This window comes from Monodelphis domestica, chromosome 1 (genome assembly GCF_027887165.1).
Source record: "Monodelphis domestica isolate mMonDom1 chromosome 1, mMonDom1.pri, whole genome shotgun sequence".
Lineage (NCBI taxonomy): Eukaryota > Metazoa > Chordata > Mammalia > Didelphimorphia > Didelphidae > Monodelphis > Monodelphis domestica.
Window position 1 is genome coordinate 291,876,931 of NC_077227.1, and position 27,308 is coordinate 291,904,238.

The window sequence follows — 27,308 nt, forward strand, 5'->3', positions numbered from 1 at the left end:
ATTGGTTCTAAGTCAGAAGAAGTGCTAGGCAATATGGGGGTCAAGTGACTTGCCCAGGGTCACACAGCTTGGAAGTGTCTGTGGCCAGATTTGAACCTAGAACTTCCCCTCTCTAGACCTGGCTCTCAGTTCCCTGAGCCACCCAGCTGTCCTCCCATGTAATCTTATTTGATTCTCATTACAACCCTACTAGGGTAGGTACTTTTATTATCCTTGTATTATAGATAAGGAAACTGAGTCTGATTAGAGGTTCAGTGACTCTACAAAGCTAAGTACCTGCAGCTACATTTGAATTTGGGTCTTTCTGACTCTCAAGTCCAGTAATCTATATTTATTGAATCACCTCAGTAACTGTTTATTTGCTGACAAGCAATTACACCTGGGGTATACATGTATTCTCTCTCAATACCTATTTCCATATTATTCATTTTTGTAATAATCTTTTAAAAACCAAAACCCCATATCTAATAGTCATATAAACAAGTGAAAAATCAAGTATTTTCCTTATGTGTTTCTACTCTCACAGTTCTTTTTTTTGATGTGGATAGCCTCAGGATTGTCCTGGATCATTGCATTGCTATCGGTAGCCAAGCTGATTACATATGATCATTCCACAATGTTTCAGTTTCTTTGTACAATGTTCTTGGTTTTGCCTATTTCACTCATCAGTTTGTGGAAGTCTTTCCAGTTCATATGGAAATCAAGCAGTTAATCTTTCCTTATTGTATGATAGTATTCCATCACCATCCTATACCACAATTTGTCCTCTTTTTTTCATATTAGTGACTGATTTATTTTTCTGCTAAATAGAAGCTTGCCAACCCAAAAAGTCTGGAATCACTGTATAATGGCTGATCCAGCCTTTTCCAAACTTTTTAAAGAAATGGTGAGTATAAGTGTGCATATCTAGATAAACTTAATATATGTTATATGTGTACATATATGTATATGTACACACACCTATGACATTAACTAAAGCTTTTCGTCCTTAGTTAACAAACATTTATTGAGTGCTTATTTTATGTATCATAAAAGGTATTGGGAGCAACCCTTGGAATTTTTTTCCCTGTTGAAGAACAACTATATTTAGAATTTTCTATATTTTAGTGAAATGAATTGTTTGATGAAAGTTAACCATTCAGGCAACTTAATGTTTATAAGGAATATCCTTATAATTAGTAGTTTATCTGTACTTTGTGAGGGAAAAGTCATTTTCTAGGTTAAACGAAATGAATTTGTTAGAAAATGCTATAGCCAAATCATAAAAAGCTAGTAATATTTGTTTACATTAATTATGTTAATTTCACAAAGCTTATTAGAACTAATGTCTCTGTTTGAGGATGGTAAATTGCCTCCTCATCTGGTAAAGTAGGCTATTGCCTTTTGTAAAAGCCATTGGATTTTTTCTTTATTTTTACCACCATCATTATTTACATAATTTTCTGCAGCAGAAAATATGATTAAATCTTTTAAAATAATAGCAAAAGGGAATCAGGAGCTTAGATAATATTATCATTTAACTTTTGTGCTTTGATCCCAATTACTAAATGTTAATGATGCTATTGGGGAAAGGGTGTATGTACCTAACAACATTCTTCCTTTTATAGCCATTGATGGTAGTTGATTGACTTTGTAAAGATCATAGTGTTCCATTTTAATTATTTTGAGAGGTAGTGTTTTGATGCTTTAGAAATTTTACTTGGACCCTTGAAGATTGTGGGGAAATGGTGGAAGAAGGCAGGAAATTATATAGAACTCCTAAATACCCTTACAAATAATTTAAAATAATGCCTCTAAATGAACTTTAGAATGGCAGAAATAATTTAAAATGCTGGTAAAGCATTTATCTATCCTAAGACAACTTAGGAGATATTAAGAAAGATCTGATATCTGGAGTGTTACCGGTACTACAGTCAATAAACAACAATCCCTGGAGGCAACTATGTAAGCATAAGCCTCTGCTTCAGGAGCTTTTGTCCCACAGACTGTGTTGGGGTTGGGTGACTAGTCAGGGGAAGATTGGTGGGATATGCTTAACAGATGTGGTTTGGGGATCTTTCTGCCTGTGATCACTCATAGGAGAGCAGAGCCCATAGTTTCTATTCTAGGTCAGAGGAAGGAATCATAGGGAACTAAGAGTGTTTCTGGTGATAATGGTGTTGGGGGTTTGGGAGCTCATAGAGAATACATAAAGTTACTTATTTATCAAGTGTGAATTGGAGGAGCAGTGAACACGTCTTGGAGTACAGAAATCAAAGATCAGAGGCCCAAAGATAGAGTTTACAAATCAACAGTATGAAAAGCCTGAGACATCATCCTCCATACTCCTGGAACAGAGCCTAGTCCTGACATAAAAGTAACAACCAAGAAATAGGCCAGTTTAAAAAAAAATAAGCAAAAGCAAAAGAACCTGACCATACATAGCTACTGTGGTGATAGAGGATATATTAAGGAAAATTGTCCTGAAATCTAGAACTAGATGGTAAAATAGAAATGGTAAAAATCCAACAATCACTGCCTTCCAAAATGTAAACTCACAGGAGCATCATAGCTAAATTTCAAAGTCCTCAGGTCAAGGAAAAAACATTACAAGCAACTAGAAAGAAAGTGTAAATATTGTGGAGTTACAGTCAGGATAACACAAGATTTAGAAGTTTCTTAAAAGATTGAAAGTCATAAAACATAATATTTCCAAAGAGCAAAGGAACTGAGTTTGCAACCAAGAATTACCCACCCAACAAAGCTAAATGTTATTTTACAAGGGAAACAATGGATACTTTACTGAACTGAAGAAGTTTCAGGAATTGTCAAGGAAAAAATCTGGAACTTAAAAGAAATTTTGACATATGAGACTCAGGAGAAATATAAGAAGGTAAACAAGAATGACTTAAGTATAAGGGATTTATTTTTAACTAAAAAATGCTATCATTACTAGAGCAGTTCTAAGAGAGTATAATAGATAGAAGGGTTGGAGTTGAGTTGATTACGATGGGATAATCCTAAAAAAATGAAATTGGTTAGGGAGAGCTAAAATAGAGAAAACTATATCATAAAAGAGGAAGGAATGGAAGGACTGTTACAGTGGAGGGTGTGGTGTAGAGTGTTATGTAGCATAGGACTCATTCTCATCTGAGCTAGAACAAAGAAGGAATAACATCTAATGAATATAAAAGTCTTCTTAACTGACAAATTAATAGAATGATAAGGAAAGAGAGGATAAGAGGAGGACCTATTAAAAGAGATGTGGACTAGGGAGGCAATGGTCAGAAGTAAATTGGACTTCTGAGGGGAGAGCATAATAAATAGTGAGGAAAAATAGATTTGAGAGAAATACACTAATCATTATAACTGAATGTAAGTGGGATAAACACAAATAAAATGGAAATGGCGTGGATCAAAAACCAGAACTCTGCATTGCTGCTGTTTGCCAAAAAAAATTTTTTTAAATGAGAGACATACATAAGAGTCAAAATAAAGATCTAGAGTAGAATTATACTTCAGCTGGTATAAAAAAAAGAGGTGGCATTATTTCAAACAATTAAAATATATTAATTAAAAGGGATAAAGCGGGAAATTATCTTAAAAATGGATAATGAAGTAATATCAGTACTAACTATATGTACCAATTGCTACATCACTGAGATTTTTAAAGGAAAAGCTAAATGATCCATGGGTTGGAAATAAATAGCAGAGCTCTAACAGTGGATGATTTTTACCTTCCCTTCTCAGAGCTAGATAAATCTAACCAAAAAATAAATGGGGAGGAAAAAAAACCCAAGGAGATGAATACTAGATGAGTTAGATATGATTGATATTTGAATGAAACTGAAAGATATCTTTTTCTCAGCAGTACATAGTACCTTTACAAAAATTGACCATATTTAGGACATAACATTATAAATTAAGTGCAAAAAAGCAAAAATGTTAAATGTTTCCCTTTAAGATTATAATACAATAAAAAATATATCAGTAAAGGACCAGGGAAACACAGATTAAAAATTAACATGGGTTAATGAACAAGCTATAGAAACAATAAATAATTTTGTTAAAGGGAAGATAATGAGAACATACTAAAACCCTATGGGATACAGCAAAGCCAATAATTAGAGGAAAATTTATATCCAAATGCTTATATCAGTAAAATAGAGAAAGAACAGAACAATGAATTGTGTGTAATTAAAAAAAGAATTAAAAATCTTCATACACTAAATGAAAATTCTAGAAGTTAGAGGTAAGATTACTAAAACTGTGTAATAAAACCATTGAATCAAATAAAACTAGGAATTAGTTTTATGAAAATATTCCGGTTGGTTGTCTCTCGAACTGAGGAAGACGATTGTCTTTGTGCGTTTTTGTGCACAAAGACACCTGTTCTTGAGGATTTAAGTGGAAAAGTCGATGCACAGAGACAGTCCCACTCTCTCGGCGTTGGAAGCCTGGGTCCATTGGCACGAAAAGTTCTTACACCTGGAGACTTCCTCAGCTGCATTGGATGGCCGTGTTGTCTTTTGTGCTCCAACACGCCCTAAGCACTCCACAGTGCCTTGCTGCATCGCCATCTCAGCCGTTGAACCTTCTTGTTGGTTTCTTCCACCTGTTCCGCCGAAGCAGTCTTCACATGCTGGGTGAGCAAAGCCCTAGTTCACCAGGGGTCCACGTCGACCCGACCTGATGGCTACCCTCACAAGGTTTAGCCGGCCTGTCGAAGCTGTTGCCCGGGGTGTGGCTGCTGTCACATGCTAGCAGCTACTGGGAGCCACAAGTGAGAGCTGGGTGTCAGGTGAGGGTCAGAGGCTGGAGAGCTGCCCTAGAAGGGCACGACAAGCCCTCCATACCAGAGATATTACCCCTCCCTGAGCACCCCAAATACTCCAATAAAATAGATAAAGCCATCAGTTATTATGATTTTAAGAAAAAGAAGAAAATCAAATCACCAAGACCCAAAACAAAAAGGGTTAATATGCCACTAATGAAGATTAAATAAAAGTAACAATTGCTTTTGATTTTGCCTATGCAAATCCTATGCAAATAAATTGAACAATTTAAGTGAAATGAAGGAATACTTAAAAAGAATAAACTGCATAATTAACAGAAATGGAAATAGAATATCTTCATAAGAAAAAAGCATCAGGATCACATGTATTTACAAGTGAATTCTACTAAAAATTTAATGATCAACTAATTCCAATATTAAATGAAAAAATTGGAATAATAGGTGAAAGAATCCTACCAAATTCCTTTGATCAAACAAATATGATGCTGATTACCTAAACCAGGAAGAGCTAAACCAAATTTCATTAATTTTATTAATGAATATGTATAAAAAAATCTTGGTAAGCTACTATGTATACAACAGTATATCACAAATATTGTATTTATGACCAGGTGGGAGTTGTACCAGGAATGCAAGGATGGTTTCATATAAGGAAAACTATGAACAGAATTGATTATACCAATAACAAAAGTAAGAAAAATAGCAAGATTCTGTCAATAGATGCAGAAAAAACTTTCTGCAAAATATGACACTAATTCCTGTTAAAAACACTTGAAAGCATAGGCATAAGTGGATTTTTTCTTAAAATGAGAAGAAATATCTTATCTAAAAACCACTAGCAAGCATTATCTTTACCAGGGATTAGTTAGAAACTGTCCCAATGAGATCAGGAATGAAAGAAGGATGCTGATTATTATCAGTATTATTCAGTATTAAACTAAAAATACTAGCAATTGCAGTAAGAGGAGAAAAAGAAATCAAAGGAACCAGAATGGGCAGAGGTAATAAAATCTTCTCTTTTTGTAGACAGCATGATGTTATATGTAGAAAATTCTAGATTTTCCACTAAAAAAGCTAGTTGAAACAATTTTAGCAAAGTAGTAGGATATAAAACAAATGCACATAAGTCATTAATATTTCTATTATCAACAAAGCCTTATAAGAAGGGATAGTAAGAGATACCTCATTTAAAAATAACCACACAGCATAACATACCTGGGAAGTACATGATAAAACAAATTCAGGAACTACATGAACATAATTAAAAAGCATTTTTTATACAAATAAAGTCAGATTTAAATAATTGGAGAAATAGTATATAGTATTCATTCATAGATGGACAGTCGATATAATAAAAATGACGATTCTACCTATACTAATAGACTTATTGAATACCATCCTAATTATTTAAATTATAATTTATATATTATAAAATTATTTGAACCAGAAAAGACTAAAAATTTAATTTGGAAGAACAAAAGGCCAGTAACATTAAAAGAATTAATAAATTTAAAGGAAGTCTAGCAGTATGAGATAATAAACTATTGTAAGTTGGTAATGTTAGAAAAATGAATCAGTAGAAAAGCAGTTATAGTAACTTTTTGCTTAATAGAAGTAAAGCTTTAAGATTCTGGATAAAAATTCACTATCAGATTTATGAATAGAAGAGGAATTTATGAATAAGTAAGAAATAACATCATGAGATGTAAAACTGATCATTTTTATTGCATTAAAATTTGTATACAAATAAAATCAGTATAACCAAGATTGAGAACAAAAGTAGAAAATTAGGAAAAGAAATTTTGGAGCTGGTAAATTGGATAGAGGTCTTATCTCAAATATACAGAGAACTTTGCTAAATGTATAAGAATGAGTCACCCTTCTATTGATAAGAAGGCAAAGAACAAGAATAGGCAGTTTTTGGAGGAAGATAGCAAAGCTATATTATGAAAAAATGTTGTAAATCATTACTGATTAGAGAAATGCAAATAAAAACAATATTGAGATACCATTTTACATCTATTAGACTGGCTAACATGACTGATGGGGGGATAAATGACAAATATTTGAGGGGGTATTGAAAAATTAGGACATTAAAGTACAATTGGTGGGACTGTGAATTAACCCAACTATTTCAAAAAATTAATTTTTTAATCTTTTGTTTTCCAAAAATATGTAAAACCAATTTTTATCATTACTTTTATGAAGTTTTGAGTTCCAGGTTTTCTCCCTCCCTCTCTCTCCTCCCTTTTCCTTGAGACAGTAAGCAATTTAATACAGATTATACATGGGATATCATGCAAAGCATTTCCATATTAGTCATGATGTGGAAGAAGATACATATTTTAAAAAAATAAAGTAAAAATTTACTTCAGACTGCATTCTGAATTATCAGTACTTTATCTGGAGATAGATAGCATTTTTCATCAAAAGTCCTCTAGTCAATCATATAATATTGCTGTTACTGTGTATGGTATTCTTCTCACTTCATTTTGTTGGTTTATTTAAGTACTTCTCATCATTCCAATAACATGTAAGATGTATTCTGTAAGTAGTAGTCCACACAATAATATTCCATTGCAACCATATACCACAACTTGTTCAATCATTCCCCAACTGGTGAATGTTCTTTCAGTTTCTAATTTTTTGCCACCACAAAAAAGAGCTCTTAAACATATTTTTGTACAAATAGATCCTTTTATTTTTTGTTTTGTTTTTAATCTCTTTGGGATACAGACTTTGTAATGGTATTGGATGGTATTGTATTGTAATGGTATTGGGTCAAAGGGTATGCAGACTTTTTATATCCCTTTGGGCTTAGTTCCAATTTGCCTTTCAGAATGGTTTCAGTTCACAAATCCATCAACTGTTAGTGTCTCAGTTTTTCCACAACTACTCCAATATTTATAATTTTCCGTTTCTTGTTATATTAGTCAATCTAACAGGTACAAGGTGGTATTTCAGAGTTGTTTTAATTTGCATTTCTCTAATCAATAGTGATATAGAGAAGTGATGCAAAATGAAGTCATAGAACCAGGAGACTGTTGTACATAGTAGTAGTAATAAAGTATGATGATCAACTATGAATGGTATATCAACAAGGGAAAGATCCAGGACAACTCCAAAAGATCCAAGACAAAAAAGACTGCACTGATATAGAAGAAACTGATAAAGTCTGAAGCATGCCATTCTTTATTTTCTCCATGAACTTTTTTCTGGTGTGATGTGTCTTCTTTCACAACATGCTGAACATGGAAAAATATGTATATATCATATTGCCTGCCATCCCGTGGGAAGAAGGAAGAGAACATGGATTGCAAAATGTCAGAAAATAATTATTGAAGAAATGAGGCCTTTATCAGAAATGTTTGCTATAAACATCCTTCCCCCCCCCCCCCCCCCCAGCTTTTTGCTTGCCCTCTAATCTTGGTTGTATTAGTTTTGTTTGTGTACAATACTCTCTATCTCATTTCATCATAAATTCTTAAGTTACACATAGATCTGGTAGATAAATTATTCCATGTTCTCTTAATTTGCTCATGGTATCTACCTTCATGTCTAAATCATATACCCATTTTTACCTTATCTTGGTATTCTCTGGTTGCTCAGTCTGGAGCACAGATTGGGAAAGTATTAAGCACACCTCTCCTTAGTCCATACTGCCTTTGAAGAACTGAAAGCTTTTAGATAACTCAGAGCTAGGTTCACTGAGGTGGAAAGAACCTGAAGCTTGGGACAGTGCCCCCCTTCACCACAGGAATGGAGCCTTTTAAGTTAAAAATCAAGAAAATAAATGGTAAATGAGCAAACAAAAAAAACTCAAAATAGAAAATTATTTTGGTGACGGCAGACTAAAACCAGAAGTCAACAAAGTCAAAAAAGTCAAGAAAAATGTGACTAAATCCAAAAAGAATTGACTGAAGAAGCTCAAAAAAAGATTTATAAAATCAAATACATGACGTAGGAGAAAAATCAGGAAAAGAAAGAAATGAGAGAAAATCATGAAAAAAATTGGTGACAGTTTAGTAAAGAAGGTACCAAAAAACTGAAGGAAAACAGTACCTTTAAAACCACAGTAGGCTAATTGATAAAAGAAAAAAGCTGTTGAAGAGAGTTCCTTAAAATGTAGAATTGGCCAAATAGAAAAGGAGGAACAAAAACTCACTCCGGAAAATAACAAAAATGCCTTCTGCTCCCAGAGAAAAAACTGATGGGGTCTGAATCCAGACCAAAATATGTATACTATGCTACTTTCTTCACTTTTTTGTTCAGTTTTTCTTCCACAAAAGGGAGTAATATGGATATATGTTTTACATGATTGCCCATGTAAAATGTATATCAGATTTATTTACTATATTTTAGCAAGGGGAGAGGGAAGGGTGGGAGGGAGGGAATTTGGAACCCAGAATTTTAAAAAAGCCTCAAATGTTAAAATTTTTCATTATATCTAATTGGGGAAAAAGCAAAATATGAAAGAAAAAAATTAAGTGTGAATGACAGTTATTCAGAGGAATGTCAGACTCAAAAGACCTATGAAGGATGATACTATCTACCTCCAGAGAACTGAAGAATAGAAATAATTTGTATTATATAATTTTGAACACACACACACACATACACATCAAAGTGACCTTTTCTAGAACTACATAGGGAGGGAAACAATTTTGAGGTTAAATGTAACCTAAAAGTAAATAAAATAAAATCTGAAAATAAAATAAATAAAAGAAATTTTACTTGGCAGCTGGAACTCTTTACTCTCTTGTTTCAGTATATCTAGATTTAGACCTTTTTAATGAACATTCTCAAAAATCGAATAGTTTAGGAAAAAATTTTCATAGCATTGATAAAAGTCCTTTTAGTAATTTGTAAAATTTAATATAGTTCACATTTTTGTAGGGCTCTTTATAATTTATAGAACACTTTCTTTTACAATAGCTTTAAAGTTGATACTGTATGCATTTTTAAAAATCCTTGCTTTCTATATTAGTAACAACTCTTATGACAGAAAGGCAAGGATTAGGCAAACAGGGTTGTGACTTGTGTAGCTAAAAAGTCTTGAGGTCAGATCTCAACTCAGCTCCTACTGACTCCAGGCCTGGTACTGTATCTACTATATCTAGCTGTCTCAGATATATGCATTATTTTTTTTAACATTATTTTATTTGGTCATTTTCACACATTATTCATTGGAAACAGAGATAATTCTCTTTTCCTCCCCCCCTCCCACCACCCCTCCCATAGCTGATGCACGATTCCACTGGGTATCACATGTATCCTTGATTTGAACCCATTTCCATGTTGTTGGTATTTGCATTAGGGTGTTCATTTAGAGTCTCTCCTCAGTCATGTCCCCTCAACCCCTGTACTCAAGCAGTTGCTTTTCTTCCGTGTTTTTATTCCTTCAATTTGTCGTCTGCTTGTGGCTAGTGTTTTTTTTTTTCCTAGAACCCTGCAGAATGTTCAGGGACGTTGTATTGACACTAATGGAGAAGTCCATTACGTTCGATTATACCACAGTGTTTCAGTCTCTGTGTACAATGTTTTCCTGGTTCTGCTCCTTTCACTATACATCACTTCCTGGAGGTTGTTCCAGTCTCCATGGAATTCCTCCAGTTTATTATTCCTTTTAGCACAATAGTATTCCATCACCAACATATACCACAATTTGTTCAGCCATTCCCCAATTGAAGGGCATCCCCTCATTTTCCAATTTTTGGCCACCACAAAGAGTGCAGCTATAAATATTCTTGTACAAGTCTTTTTCCTTATTATCTCTTTGGGGTACAAACCCAGCAGTGCTATGGCTGGATCAAAGGGCAGACAATGGTTGGATCAATTCACAACTCCACCAGCAATGAATTAATGTCCCTACTTTGCCACATCCCCTCCAACATTCATTACTTTCCTTTGCTGTCATGTTATCTAATCTGCTAGGTGTGAGGTGATACCTCAGAGTTGTTTTGATTTGCATCTCTGATTATAAGAGATTTAGAGCACTTTTTCATGTGCTTATTAATAGTTTTGATTTCTTTGGCTGAGAACTGCCTGTTCATGTCCCTTGTCCATTTATCAATTGGAGAATGGCTTGATTTTTTGTACAATTGATTTAGCTCTTTATAAATTTGGGGAATTAGACCTTTGAGGTTTTTGTTATGAAGATTGTTCCCCAATTTGTTGCTTCCCTTCTCAATTTGGTTACATTAACCCTAACCCTAACCCTAACCTTCATTTTGGTTATATTGGTTTTGTTTGTACAGAAACTTTTTAATTTGATGTAATCAAAATTATTTATTTTACATTTTGTGACTATGTCTTGCTTGGTTTTAAAGTCTTTCCCTTCCCACAGGTCTGACATGTATACTATCCTGTGTTCACCTAATTTGCTTATAGTTTCCTTCTTTATGTTCAAGTCATTCACCCATTCTGAGTTTATCTTGGTGTAGGGTGTGAGGTGTTGATCCAAACCTATCTCTCCCATACTGTCTTCCAGTTTTCCCAGCAGTTATTGTCAAATAGTCGGTTTTTGTCCCAAAAGCTGGGGTCTTTGGGTTTATTATAGACTGTCTTGCTGAGGTCACTTACCCGAAATCTATTCCACTGATCCTCCTTTCTCTCTCTTAGCCATTAGCCAGTACCAAATGGTTTTGATGACCACTGCTTTATAATAGAGTTTGAGATCTGGGACTGCAAGGCCAACTTCCTTTGTATTTTTTTTCATTATTTCCCTGTATATCCTTGATCCTTTATTCTTCCAAATGAACTTTGTTATGGTTTTTTCTAAATCAGTAAAAAAAAATTTTTTTGGAAGTTCAATGGGTATGGCACTAAATAGATGAGTTTGGGTAGGATGGTCATTTTTGTTATATTGGCTCATCCTACCCATGAGCAGTTCATGTTTTTCCAATTGCTCAGGTCTAGTTTTTTAGTTGTGTGGAGAGTGTTTTGTAGTTGTGTTCATATTGTTCCTGTGTTTGTCTCGGGAGATAGATTCCCAAGTATTTTATTTTGTATAAGGTGATTTTGAATGGGATTTCTCTTTCTAATTCTTGCTACTGAGCTGTGTTGGAAATATGTAGAAATGCTGATGACTTTTTACGCGGGTTTATTTTGTAACCTGCAACTTTACTAAAGTTGTTGATTATTTCAATTAGCTTTTTGGTTGAATCTCTAGGATTCTTTAAGTAGACCATCATATCATGCATAAAGAGCGATAACTTGGTCTCCTCCTTGCCTATTTTAATGCCTTCAATTTCTTTTTCTTCTCTAATTGCTACTGCTAGTGTTTCTAGTACAATGTTAAATAATAGAGGTGATAATGGGCATCCTTGTTTCACTCCTGATCTTATTGGGAAGGCTTCTAGTTTATCCCCATTGCAGATGATGTTTGCTGATGGTTTTAGATATATACTGTTTATTATTTTTAGGAACGACCCTTCTATTACTATGCTTTCTAGTGTTTTTTTTTTTAAACCCTTACCTTCCGTCTTGGAGTCAATACTGTGTATTGGCTCCAAGGCAGAAGAGTGGTAAGGGCTAGGCAATGGGGGTCAAGTGACTTGCCCAGGGTCACACAGCTGGGAAGTGGCTGAAGCCAGATTTGAACCTAGGACCTCCCGTCTCTAGGACTGGTTCTCAATCCACTGTGCTACCCAGCTGCCCCCTTTTCTAGTGTTTTTAATAGGAATGAGTGTTGTATTTTATCAAAGGCTTTTTCTGCATCTATTGAGATAATCATGTGATTTTTGTCTGTTTGTTTGTTGATATGGTCAATTATGTGGATGGTTTTCCTAATATTGAACCAGCCCTGCATTCCTGATATAAATCCTACTTGATCATAGTGAATGACCCTCCTGATCACTTGTTGGAGTCTTTTTTGCTAGTATCCTATTTAAGACTTTTGCATCTATATTCATTAGGGAGATTGGTCTATAGTTTTCTCTCTCCACTTTTGACCTGCCTGGTTTTGGAATCAGTACCATGTTTGTGTTATAAAAGGAATTTGGTAGAACTCCCTCTTTGCTTATTATGTCAAATAGTTTGTATAGTATTGGGATTAGCTCTTCTATGAATGTTTGATAGAATTCACAGGTGAATCCATCAGGCCCTGGGGGTTTTTTTTTAGGGAGTTCTTTGATGGCCTGTTGGGTTTCATTTTCTGATATGGGATTATTTAAGAATTCTATTTCTTCTTCTGTTAGTCTAGGCAATTTATATTTTTGTAAATATTCATCCATATCACCTAGGTTGGTATGTTTATTGCCATATAGTTGGCCAAAGTAGTTTTTAATGATTGCCTCAATTTCCTCTTCATTGGAGGTTCTGTCCCCCTTTTCATCTTTGATGCTGTTAATTTGCCTTTCTTCTTTCCTTTTTTTTAATTAGATTGACCAGTACTTTGTCTATTTTGTCTGTTTTTTCAAAGTACCAGCTTCTAGTCTTATTTATTAGTTCAATACTTCTATCACTTTTGATTTTATTAATTTCTCCCTTAATTTTTAGGATCTTTAGTTTGGTTTCTTCTGAGGATTTTTAATTTGTTTGCTTTCAAGTTATTTGATTTGCATTTCCAATTCATTGATCTCTGCCCTCCCTAATTTGTCAATATATGCACTCAAGGATGAATTTTCCTCTGATTACTGCTTTGGCTACATCCCATAACGTTTGAAAGGATGTCTCACCATTGTCATTTTCCTCAATGAAATTATTAATTTTTTCTATGATTTGTTCTCTAACTGACTGATTTTGGAGTATCATTATTTAATTTCCAATTAATTTTTGGTTTGGCTCTCCATGTACCCTTACTGATCATTATTTTTGTTGCCTTATGATCTGAAAAGGTTGCATTTATTATTTCTGCATTTGTATGCCATGTTTCTGTGACCTAGTGTATGATCAATCTTTATGAATGTGCCATGTGGTGCTGAGAAGGTGCATTCCTTTTTGTCCCTATTTATTTTTCTCCATGTCTATTAACTCTATTTTTTCTAAGATTTCATCCACATCTTTTACCTCTTTCTTTCTCCCACTAATATGGTTTTACTGTCTAATTTCCTCCTTCAATTCTCCTAGTTTCTCCATTAGAAATTTGGGTGCTATACCATTTGGTGTATACATGTTGATTACTGATATTTCCTCATTGTCTATCCTCCCTTTTAACAGAATATATTTACCTTCCCTATCCCTCTTAATCTGGTCTATTTTTGCTTTGGCTTTGTCAGATATCATGATTGCAACTCCTGCCTTCTTTCTATCAGTTGAGGCCCAAAAGGTCTTACTCCATCCTTTAATTCTAACCTTGTATCAACCCGCCTCATATGTGTTTCTTGAAGACAACATATGGTAGGATTTTGGATTCTAATCCAACCTGCTATTTGTCTACTTTTTATGGGTGAGTTCATCCCATTCATGTTCAAAGTTATGATTGTCACTTGTGGATTCCCTGGCATTTTGATATCCTCCCCTAATTCTGACCTTTCTTCTTTAGCTATAACCTTTTAAGCCAGTGATTTACTTTAGATCAGTCCCCCTAGTCCCCTCCCTTGATATGCTTCCCTTTCTAGCCCTTCTCTTTTTTGTTCCCTTCCCTCCCCCCTCTCTTTCCCTCCCTTTTTATACTCCCTTCCCCCCCTCCCCCTCCTTAATTTCCCCTTCTCACTCTTACCCTGTTGGGTAAGATAGAATTCAAGATCCCAATGGATCTAGATGTTCTTTCCTCTCAGAGTTGATTTCACTGAGAGTAAGGTTTAAGTAATGCCACTTCGCGCTCTCTTCCTCTCCTTCTCATATGAGAATTCTTCCCCTCCCCTTCCAATGTGTATCTTTGTGTGGGAAAGATTATTCTATTTAGTTTTTTTCCCCTTCTATTTATTGAAGTAAATCTTAGTATCATCAACGATTCCCCTCCTCCCTTTTTATTTTTTCCCTCCTTTCACCAAATCGACTTGATGTCGCAATCTTCCCCTATACGTGATTCTTCTAACTACTCTTATGATGCATACAATTTTTGAGAGTTACACATTACATTTTCCCCACATATTAATATATATAATTTGATATAAATGTAGTCCTTATAGAAGAAAATTTGAATAAAAGAAAAAGATAAGATTTTTCTCCTTTTTCTTTCATATTTACCTTTTCATGTTTCTCTTGTTCTCTGTGTTTGGATGTCAAATTTTCCACTACGTTCTGGTCTTTTCTTAGCAAATACTTGGAAATCTTCTCTTTTGTTGAATGCCCATACTTTCTCCTATAAGTATGTGGTCAGTTTTGCTGGGTAGTTGATTCTTGGTTGGAGACCCAGGTCTATTGCCTTTCTAAATATCGTGTTCCATGCTTTGTGGTCTCTTAGCATGTTTGCTGCTAAGTCATGTGTGATCCTTATGGGGGCTCCTCTATATGTGAAGCTCCTCTTCTTGGTTTCTTGTAAGATTTTCACCTTAACTTGGAAGCTCTTGAATTTGGTGATTACATTCCTGGGGGTTGTCTTTTGGGGATTTAGTATAGAGGGTGTTCTATGAACCCTTTTTATTTCTATTTTACCCCCTTGCTCAAGAACATTGGGGCAATTCTCTTCTATGGCATCGAGGTTTTTGTTTATTTCTGTTTTTTTGGGCAGACCAATGATTCTCACGTTGTCTCTCCTACCTCTGTTTTCATGGTCTGTCACCTTGTCAGTGAGATATTTTATGTTTTCTTTTATTCATTAATTTTTTGACTTTGCTTTATTAATTCTTGCTGTTTTGCAAGATCGTTGTCTTCCAGTTGCTTAATTCTGGTCTTTAGGGACTGGTTTTGCTTTTCAGCTTGGTGTCTGCCGTTCTGTTAGATGCTTCCAGCTCTTTCTCCAATTGTGAGGTCTTGTCTGTCAGGCTGCTGACCTCTTTCTGAGTTTTTTCCCATTTTTCTTGCCAGAAGTTTCCATCCTTTTGATAAGCTCCAATTTGACTTATTCCAGAGCTTGTGGATAATTTCCATTTTGGGGAGTATGTTTTGGTTTTGTTTGAATTGAAATTCCTATTTCTCTTTTTTTCCCTTGGGTAATAAAAAGTTTTCAATAGTCACTTTTCCCCCTTTCTTCTTGGAGGATTGCTCTTGAGTAGTGTGAGCCATCCCGTTGGTGGTTTTTTCCCCCTTTCCTTTTTGGTCTGAGGTCTGGGTGGTATGGGCGGGTTTTCTGTGGATTTAAGTTGCCTCAGACTAGTTCTTCCCATCCTCCGAGGTTTGTTAGCACACTCTCCCCCATGCTCAGTGGTCTCTTCTCACCATTGTGCAGGAATCTCCTGTAAAACCGCTCTGAGGGTAGATCTCTGGTAGCCCTTGTCAGTTTCCAGGGAGCCTGGCGTTCCCCCCCCCCCCTACAGTGAGGAGTGGCACTTTGGCCTTAGGCAGTTTCTATAGTTTCTCAAGACTCCACACTGTTTGCAGTTTGCAGGGGCCCCCGCTGTCTGAGCGCTCTCCTGTGCGCAGGGTTCTCCAGTGAAGCTGCCCTGAGAGGTTGTTCCCTAGCAGTCGTTAGATCCCAAGGACCCTGATGTACCCCCCCCAGACTGAGACATTCCTTACTCACTTGCTGTCCTGGTGAGCTCTCTGAGCCCCTATTCTGGTTCCATGGGGTAGGAGGGGGAAGGGTAGCTCAGTTCATGTTTTTGTGCAAGCTTTTCCTCCTTATAGTGTGGCAATGTTCAAACCCCACGTACCTTCGTTTCTCTGGGGTACTGGAGAGTCCCTCCGTTCTTCCAAAGATGATTTTTATGCTCTTTTGAGGTAGTCTGTTTTGTTCAGTGCCGGAGAGTGGAAGCAATTCGCATCTAGATTGCAGACATGTTTACCTGGAAGTGCCTATAGTGGTCATTTTTAAGAGGCACAGATATCACCTTTCCATACAGGAATATGAACACTTTGCCCTTATTGAAGCCCTTCAGTTTTTTCTCTTTCTTACTTACCTTTTCATGGTTCTCTTGAATTTTGTATTTGACCATCAGATTTTCTGTTTAAGTCTGGTCCTTTCTTCATCATTTTTCATTAAATGACTATACTTTCCCCTGAAAATATATAATGAGTTTTGATGGGTAGGTAATTCTTGGTTGTAAACCCAGTTCCTTTAAAGGCCATGTCTTCTGGAATGTCATATTTCAAGCTTTCTGGTCCTTTAATGTGGAAACTGCCAGATCCTGTGTAATTCGAACTGGGGCTTTATGCTCTCTGAATTGTTTCTAGCAGCTTATAGTAATCTTTTCCTTGGTCTGAGAGCTCTTGAACTTGGCTGTAACATTCCTTGGAGTTGTCCATGATTTAATGCAGGAGGTGATCTATGGATTCTTTCGATTTCTGTTTTGCCCCCTTGTTCAAGAGTCTCAGGGCAGTTTTCTTGGATAATTTCTTGTAATATGATGTTTACGTTTTGTTGGGGTATTTTTGGTCATGACTTTCAGGTAGTCCAATAGTTCTTAAATTGTCTCCTCTTGGTCAGTTGTTTTTTGAATGTGATATTTCATATTTTCTATTTTTACATTGTTTTGATTTTGTTTTTATTGCTTCTTATTTTCTTGTGAAGTCATTAGCTCCTATTTTCCCAGTTCTAATGTTTAAAGAATACATTTCTTTCGTGACCTTTTGATAATCCTTTTCCATTTGGCTCACTCTACTTTTTGTGGAACTGTTTTCTTCGTTGAATTTTTTGGCCTCTTTTTTTAAAGCTATTTTCTTTACTATCATTACTATCATTTCTTTTTCCCACTTTTCTTCGACCTGTCTTATTTGATTTTTGAATTTCTTTCCTTGAGACCAATTTCCATTTTCCTTTGAAGTTTTCCGTGTGATTGCTTGGATCTAACAGTCCCCTATTCACACTGTGTTGCGCTCTTTGTCTCCATTGAAAATTTGTAGAATTCAGTGTTTTTTTTTTCTGTTTGCTCATTATCCCAATCTTTTTTTGCCTGTGGACTGGAAATTCTGAAAGCTACTGATTCTGTTTCCTCTGCTGACAGCATGAGTTGGCAATGTCCGCTATTTTGCCCTAGGGACTTTCAATGGACTTTCTGGCATCACCATGGGGTGATGCCAGGGCCTGGGACTCAAAAGGGGAATGAGTCTGGGGAGTGGGGTGGTCTGTTTTGTTTTGGTCAAGGTTGCAGGATCCTGAAATTGACCTATTCCCAGGTTTGGAACCTGGCACAATAGGTGAGGGTATGTGGTTGGCCAGCACTTCTCTGTGTGCAGTTTTGCTTCTGCTTCCACCTAAACTGTGAAAATGGACTCTTTCTGCCTACGTTTTAAGTTGTATTTATCAGGAGAGCCCCCATCATTGTGTCTTGCTGTTGATTTTTAACTTCTTTCATTTGGAGGCATTTTTTAAAAAATATATTTTATTTGATCATTTCCAAGCTGGAGGCATTTTTTAAAAGATTTATTTGGAAGGATGGTCAGAGAGGTTTTAGAAGTTCAAAGCATATATTTTCTTGTCCTATATCTACTAGTATGTCTAGATTTGTGATAAGTTTGAAAAGTACCTTTGAGAACTTGATTGACTTTGCTTTAGTTTAAAAGCACAATTAACTGAAGCCCATTGGACCTATTTCTTTTTTGAAAATTTCATTTAGTCAATTTAGAACATTATTCCTTGGTTATAAGAATCATATTCTTTCCCTAACCCCCTCTCCCCCCTTCCTGTAGCCAACGTACAATTCCACTGGGTTTTACATGTTCATTGGACCTATTTCTGAGCCTCTCTCATTTAAACAATAGGCCCATGTGCTTTTTGTGGGATAGTTTTTACCTTGAGCCTGGCTGTATTCTGAAATAATGTGGAAGTGGACCCATATATTTATTTATTTTAGCTGGCATATTTTGCCATACAGATCAGGTCTACAAATACCCTAACTGACAACTTTTCAGCTTATGAAATGTCTATGAAAATGAGTTTGGGAATGTAACATTGGAAGGTTATGGTGAGGAACTAAGACCAGGATATTGTAGACAGAAATTAAATTAAATTCAACAAAAATGTTAGTAAATACCTTTTTTGTGCAGCACATTCACAAACAAACAAGAATGTTCACAAAATGAGCTGATATTGGTTAGCCTGTTAATAAGTTTTATGGGTCTCTTGATAGTCATAATCAAAGAATTGTTTTAATTTTTTAGAAATCTAGTTGGGGGGGGGTGCTAGGTGACTCAGTAGATTGAGAGCTAGGCATAGAGAATAGGAGGTTCAGATGAGGCCTCAAACACTTTTAGCTCTGTAACACTGGGCAAGTCACTTAACTACCATTGCCTAGCCCTTACTGCTCCTCTGCCTTAGAACCAATACACAGTAAGGGTTTAAAAAAACAAATAAACAAAATAAATCTAGTAGGATTTTGATGCTATATCATATCCTATTGGGGAATGTAAGATGTTTCACTGTAGTATGTAAAATACTTTATCATACTAAATAAAATATTGGGTTCTTTTATTACTTCTAGTACATTATGACATATTGTAATAATGTATGTGGTCTTTGCTTCAAGTCCTATTAACATTGCAGAACTTCCTAAAATGGGATCTATCAGGAACTTTTCAAAGAAAGAAGAATTAAGTGCAGCAAGAGTTAAAAATGTCCAAACTCAACCCAACCCATAGAACTGGTCTGTCCAACTAGCAAAGAGCTAAGACCAGAATTGAACAGGAGAGTGGGCTAAATTTCTTTTGCAACATCATTATTTTTCTCTTCCTCTCATTTATTGGAAAGAAGGAACTACCCCTTATATCATGTAAGCATGTTAAGTTAAGGACAACACAATCTTTAAATTGATTGCCAAAAATGTTTTTTATTTTCAATGTTAATCCATCATCTTTTCTTTCATGAGGTGGGAAGCATTCAGTATTCTATCATGGTTTTGGTTTTTGTATGTGTCTTAATAGACTGATGGTTTATATTTCCTGCTGTTTTGCCATCTTTAAGTCTGTTTAAAGATGTTCTCATCAGTGTTTTTTGTTTTTGAGTGTCCCTGCCACATTAAAATATAATAATGACAGGGTTCTTTTTATGTTTGCCCATTTCTTCCATCCAGCCTCCTTCCTTATTTTGAACTTTATGTTTGGGTTGTATCTGGGACACTTTTGGATAGAAGACCTGGGGTATTCCCATCGTTGCTTTCTTGGCATATTGAATATTACACTATTCCAGGATCTTAGGGACAGGCTAAGGACCCAATATGGTCTGAACTAGAGGATTGCTGACCGTTTCTAATTCCTGACTTGAGTTTGGATCTGAGCAACAATTGAATACTGCTGGGCTTATGCTCTGTCAGCTGGTGGGAAAGCTCTGTTGTTTCAGGATTGACAGAACTACACATTCCTCATTTGTAAGTCTTGTCTTGGTTATTTATTCTCTGGAAGCTGGGTTAAGTGCTGGAAATAAAACCTGTTTGTGGTCTAAGATCTTCAACTGCCACTGCTTTTGTTTCAGGAATGCCACACCTCTACTTAGGTCTCTCCTGGATCTCTATATAATCTAGAACTTGGTAGTGCGACAAATTGCAAGTTCACACCTGCCCAACCTGGATCTAATGGATCCCTGGTATGGTTCTGAGATTTAGTCTTGCTCTAAAATATAGCCTCTCCCTTAGTGCTGGAGTGCTTCTGACCTGACCTCATTTCCATTGTTTGCAGTCCTTGTCTATATCTCTTTTTCAAGCAGGACCAGACAAACAAACCATGACTGATTTTTTTCCCCTAGCTTTTGTCATCAGGCTTTGATCTATTGTATTTTCTAGATCTATTTGGAGGAGTTTGTGGATGGGAAGTCACCAAATTGCTTCCTCCCATTCTATTATCTTGAATCTGTTCCCTAGTTCATTGATTCCTAAATGATCTCTCCTTGATCTGTTTTACAAGTCAGTTATTTTTGCTTAGATATTTCACATTTTCTTTTTTTTTTCCAGTCATTTGACTTTGCTTTAATATTTTTGATATCTCCAAATTCTATTTGGACAATTCTAATTTTCTAGGAATTATTTTCTTGGATACCTTTTTGTACCTCCTTTCCAAGCTGTTAGTTCTCATTTTGTGACTTTTCCATGGTTCTCATTTGGTTTTTAAAATCATTTTTGAGTTTTCAAAAATATTCTAACATTTCTAGTTGAATTCATACCTAAACTGCATTTTTCTTGGAGTCTTTCCTTATAGAACCTTTCTGATTTTGTGTCTTGCGCTTCCCTCTCACCATAACATTTCTCTTTGATGGAATTCTTTTTCTTTTTTCCCCTCATTCTTACAGCCTACTTATTAACTTTGGACTTTATGTTAAGACGTACCTCTGTGTACTTCTGAAGTGAACAAGTGTCTTCTTGGAATTTCTATCCTTTTTGTCCTATTGCTACTTTGACATCTCAGGCTTGGGTCTGCATGGTTTCTGTGTTCCCAAAATAATGTGCTGTAGGGTACATCTGCTTTCTGCCCCCTTAGTCTGAGTTCTTCAAGTTCTTGATCCCAGTTTGGATCTGTCAGCTTTTCCTATAGGTTTTTTCACTAACAGCAGTAGGTTGCTGCTAGACTCATCTTTCTGCAATTCTTTGTCATCTGCCTTGATTTTTCCACTGCAGTATTATTCCACCTTGAGCAGGAGGCTAGAAATTGAATCCATGATCTGCTCCTGGGATTACAGTCTCTCACAGTTACTGTTTATTTCTGTTGACCATGGCTATGGAATTGCTCCATGCCAGATGAAACTGGATTGTAAACAAAGATGCCAGGTGGCACCTGGTTCTTCTCTGTCCTGCATTAGTTCAGGGATTCCCTGGTATCTTTACCTGGCCTGGTTCTTCCTGTCCTTCTGCTCTGTCTTTAAGTCCCTAGGTAGTAAAATCTTCTATGTGGCATGTTGCTCAGACCCAGTCCTCAGAATCTTTTTCTCCCCATGTTGGGTTGGAAAATTGATTATTTCTGAATCAAAATTCTATCTTGTGGGGGTTTCTTTTGTATTTTATTTTAAGATCATTCTCAGAGAGGTTTGCTGGACAAGTTAGGCTATGCTTATTCATCTTACCTTGCCATCTTGACTTAAGACCTATTTTTGTATATATCTTTTGAATAATGCCCAATCTTAAAAAACTATGTAATTAAAAACACAAAAGAGACTAAATCACATATGCATGAAACATTCAGCTTGCAGAGCTAACTCTTAAGGTGGGAAAAACAACTAAATCAAGTTGAATCTGGTCAGACTCAGACTTTCAGCTTAGTGTCAATTGAAGCAGAAATCTCTTGTCCTTTACTGGCATAAGATGAAACTACATAATTGTTTTTCTCAAATAATTCAAGTGTTCTTCTACATTTCAGTCAAAAAAGGTTTTTTTCTCTTTTGTACATCCCCTATTCCTATCTTCCTTATACAACAAGAGCGTTAAGAAAAATACAAGAATGAAATTTTGAGCTCTTCTAATTGCAGAGAATTCCAAACAGGGAAGAAATTAAGATGTATCTTTTTGTTATGCTCTTTTAAAAAACTTTTAGGGAAAAAGAATAGGACTCCTGTTTCGGGTAACTGGGAACATAATGGAAAGGAAAGAAAGTAGTGCTACTCTCAATGAATTTTACTTCTCTTCATAATAGAGTATTTATCAGGCCAACTCACCAAGGTTTGACCCAAGTGACAAATGAGACCAGAGTAGGTTGATATAGCAAAGTTTATTTGGAGTGTTAAGAGAGCCCAACGCCAAGAAGATAGCAAAAGGGGTCACATGGTGGGGGAAGAGTGTGTAGGGGAAAACTGATGCCAATAGATGTCTGAGTGGGGGGAGATAATAGGTTCTTCTAGGTTTGGGGAAGAAAGGGGGTATACGGGACAAGACAACTTGGATTGCCTCTATTGGTTGTCTCTTGAGGAAGATGAGCTACTCGGAATAACTTCATTGGATGTTCCTGGGGGGGGGGGGTAGGGAGTCCTGGTCTCTGGGGGTGGGGAGGCGGATCTCAGGTGTTGAAGGAGGAGAGGCCTATTTTAAGGTCTGTCAGTATTAATCTCCATTGAGAGCAGGCACTGATTTTCCTTTGTTTTTATATTTCTAGAACCTAGAATAGTACCTGACAGAAACTACCCCAGTACTTATATAATAATGCTTTGTCACCTAATCAAATCATGTTTTTAGGCTAATATTTCTCAACTAAGGAGAAGAATCTGATAATGAGGGATTTCGAACAAAAATGGCTAACAGGAAATTGAAACTTAAAATAAGCGAGGAAATAGATGAGCCCCTAACTGATCTCAATTAGCTAAAGTCATCATGATCAGATTCAGGGCATCAAAAAAACTTGCATACAATTTTCAAAATTCCTTTTAATGATCTCTGAAGAATTATTAGAGTGGTACAGCAGAACTGGTGATAGGTAAGCAGTCTTATTTTTGAAGAAAGAGAAAACATAGTAGATATTTAACTAACTGGTTTTGGAGAATCATATTGTTTAATTTCCGATTAATTTTTGATTCACCTCTCCATGTAGCCTTACTAATTATTATTTTCATTGCATTGTGATCTGAGAAGGTTGAATTTATTATTTCTGCTCTTTTGTACTATTTTGCAATGTTTTTATGCCCTAATACATGGTCAATTTTTGTGAATGTACCATGTGCTGCTGAAAAGGTGTATTCCTTTTTCTCCATATTTCTACTAACTCTTAATTTTTCTAAGATTTCATTCACTTTTCTTACCTCTTTGTTATTTATTTTTTGGTTTGATTTATCTAGTTCTGATACAGGAAGGTTCAGGTCTCCCACTAGTATAGTTTTTCTGCCTATTTCATCCTTGAGCTCCACTAGTTTTCCTTTAGGAATTTGGATGCTATGCCATTTGGTGCATACATGTTGAGTACTGATATTTCTTCATTGTTTATGCTGCCTTTTATTAGGATGAATTTGCCTTCCCTATCTCTTTTAACTAGGTTTATTTTTATTTTGGCTTTGTCAGATATCATGATTGCAATTCCTGCCTTCTTTTTATCAGTTGATGCCCAATAGATTTGGCTCTATCCTCTTACTTTGACCCTATGCGTATCTACCTATCATGTGTGTTTCTTATAGACAGCACATGGTAGGGTTTTGGATTCTAATCCACTCTGCTATTTGCTTGTGTTTTATGGGTGTGTTCATTCCATTCACATTCAGAGTTATGATTACCATCTGTGTATTTCCCAGCATTTTGATTTCTACTCCCGGTCCTGCCTTTTCTTCTTTCACTATTTCCTTCTACACCAATGTTTGTTTTTAATCAGTCCCCCTAATTCCCACCCTTATTTTAAACTTCCCTTTCTACCTCCCTCCCTTCTTATTCCCCCCTTATTTTCTTTGCAATCTTTTTAAAACTACCCCTCCCCACCCTCTCCCTCCCTTGTACTGCTTCCCTCCCCACCAGTCCATTTGTTACCCTTCTACTCCCCTATAAAGTACAAATCTATTCTCTGCCCCAATGGATTGGATTGTTCTTCCCTCTTTGGGTCAATTTCAATGCATGTAAGAGTTGAGTATTTCCTATCTCCAACCTCTTTACCCTTCCAGTGTATTGATGTTCTCCCCCCTCCCCCCCTGCCATGAGCTTCTTTGTGACATATAAATTTACCTCCTTTTGTTTCTTTTCCCATATCTTTTAGTATTAATCTTTTTTAGCTCTAGTTGTGTGTGTATATGTGTGTGTGTGTACACATGTATATGTATTTATGCATACATATATCTATATACCTATTTATGTCTTGTCATTTCTTCCTATACAGTTTGTCACTGTTCCCTCTTAAGTGTAATTCTTCTATCTGCCCAGGTGATAATAACAAATTTTTTTTTTTAAACCCTTACCTTCCGTCTTGGAGTCAATACTGTGTATTGGCTCCAAGGCAGAAGAGTGGTAAGGGCTAGGCAATGGGGGTCAAGTGACTTGCCCAGGGTCACACAGCTAGGAAGTGGCTGAGGCCGGATTTGAACCTAGGACCTCCCATCTCTAGGCCTGGTTCTCAATCCACTGAGCTACCCAGCTGCCCCCGATAATAACAATTTTTAAGAGTTACCAATGACTTCTTTTCTTATAGGGATACATATCACTTTAACTTATTGAGTCTCAAAAAATTTTTGTTTGTTTTGTTTTTCTATTTTCCCTCTTTTTTATTTACCTTTTGATGATTCTCTTGAGTTCTGTGCTTGGTCATCAAATTTTCTGTTCAGGTCTGGGCTTTTCTTTACAAATTCTTAGAATTCTTCTATTTTGTTGAATGACCATCTTTACCCTGTAGTAATATAGTCAGTTTTGCTGGTAGTTGATTCTTGGTTGTAGACCTAGTTCCCTTGCTTTCTGGAATATCATATTCCATGCCTTTTCTTTTTTTTCAGTGTGGATGCAGCCAGATCCTGTGTTTTCCTCACTGTGGTTCTGTGGTATCTGAATGACTTCTTCTTGACAGCTTGCAATATCTTTTCTTTGGTCTGATAGTTCTTGAATTTGTCTATGACATTCCTGGGTGTTGTCAGTTGGGGATTAAGTACAGGAGGTGATCTGTGGATTCTTTCAATCTCCACTTTACTCTCTTGTTCTAGGATATCGGGGCAGTTTTCTTTAATAATTTCCTGTAAAATAATGTCCAGGCTTTTTCTTTTGTCATGGTCTTCTGGTAGACCAATGATTCTTAAATTGTCTCTCCTGGAACAATTTTCTAAATCCTCTGTTTTGTGAATGAGATGCTTCATATTTTCCTCAATTGTTTAATTCTTTTGGTTTTGTTTTATCGTGTCTTGCTGCCTTGTGAGGTCACTTGATTCTAGTTGTGCTGTATTCTGTTTCTTAAAGACTGGATTTTATCCCTGGCTTTTTCGTCATCCTTCTCCTTCTGGTCTGATTTTCTTTGGAGGTCATCTTTCATTCTCTTTACCTCATCTTTCATCTCCTTTGCTTCATTTTCAAGCTGGTTGATTTTGCCTTTCAAGGCACTATTTTCTGTTTCCACATGACTTATCTTAGTTTTTAAGGTCTTTTCCCAATTGTCTTCAGCCTCTCTTAATTGTGTTTTGAATTGCATTTTGAGTCCTTCCAAAGCCTATATCCAATTCTCTTGGATTTATGATTGATTGTTTGATGATCCCTCCTCCTCTGTTCTGTTTGCTCTTTGTTCATTGCCTGTATAGAAGCTGTCGATTGTAATTTCTTTTTTCTTTTTCTGTTGTTTGCTCATATTTACACCTTCTTTACTCCCCGTATTTGTCTGTGCTCTTCCTCATCTCATTTTTTTGGTTTTTCTTCCTCATCTCATTTTTTGGAGTTTTCTGACAGTCTTCCCTCTTGGAGCTTTGACAGGAGATCTCTGAGTGCAGTCTGTGGGGGAGGGGTGTTGGAGTTTGAGCTTTCCTGTCCTCTGGAGGCTTTTGATTGGATTAAAGTCCAGCAGTCTGGGTGTTGGAACTTGGGCTTCCTTGACTTCTGAAGCCTTTTAATGGGATTAAGTTCAGCTGAAGAGTCCCTTTTAACAAAATATAATTACCTTCCCTATCCCTTTTGATCAGGTCTATTTTTGCATTGGCTTTATCAGATATCATGATTACCACTCCTGCCTTCTTTCTATCAGTTGAGGCCCAGAAGGTCTTACTCCATCCTTTAATTCTGACCTTGTGGGTGTCAACCCGCCTCATGTGTGTTTCTTGAAGACAACATATGGTAGGGTTTTGGATTCTAATCCATTCTGCTATTCGTCTACGTTTTATGGGTGAGTTCATCCCATTCACGTTCAAAGTTATGATTGTCATTTGTGGACTCCCTGGCATTTTGATTGCCTTCCCTAATTCTAACCTTTTCTTCTTCGGCTCTACCTTTTAGTCCAGTGATTTACTTTGAATCAGTGCCCCTTGTCCCCTCCCTTGATGTTTCCCTTTTTAGGCCCTCCCTTTTTCTTCCCTCCCCCTCCCCCCTCTCTTTCCCTCCCTTTTTGTTCTCCCTCTCCCCCTCCCCCCCTTGGTTTTCCCTTCTCCTTACCCTTGTTGGGTAAGATAGAATTCAAGATCCCAATGGATCTGGATGTTTTTCCCTCTCAGAGTTGATTTCCCTGAGATTGAGGTTTAAGTAAACCCCCCCCCCTTCATCTCCTTCTTATAGGAGTTTTCTTCCCCTCCCCTTCCCATGTGAATCTTTGTGTGAGAACCATTATTCTATTTGGTCTTTCTTTACCCCCTATTTATACATTACATTTTCCCCACATGTTAGTATACATAGATTGATATAAATGTAGTCCTTATAGAAGAGAGTTTGAGTAAAAGAAGAAGATAACATTTTTCTCCTTTCCTTAATATTTACCTTTTCAGGTATTCCTTGCTCTTTGATTTTCGGTATCAAACTTTCCACAGAGCTCTGGTCTTTTCTTTGCAAAGAGTTGGAAGTCTTCTATTTTGTTGAATGCCCATACTTTCCCCTGGAACTATATAGTCAGTTTTGCTGGGTAGCTGATTCTTGGTTGGAGACCCAGCTCTCTTGCCTTTCTGGAGATCATGTTCCATGCCTTACGATCATTCAGAGTAGAACTTGCAAGGTCT

At 36.3% G+C, this 27,308-nt stretch overlaps 1 protein-coding gene across 2 annotated transcripts in view; it reads left to right on the forward strand.

Moving 5' to 3' along the window:
• The window catches only part of BAZ1A (bromodomain adjacent to zinc finger domain 1A), a 160,120-nt gene that overhangs the window by 17,269 nt on the left and 115,543 nt on the right, over positions 1-27,308 (forward strand). The gene's annotated exons all lie outside the window — the stretch shown is intronic.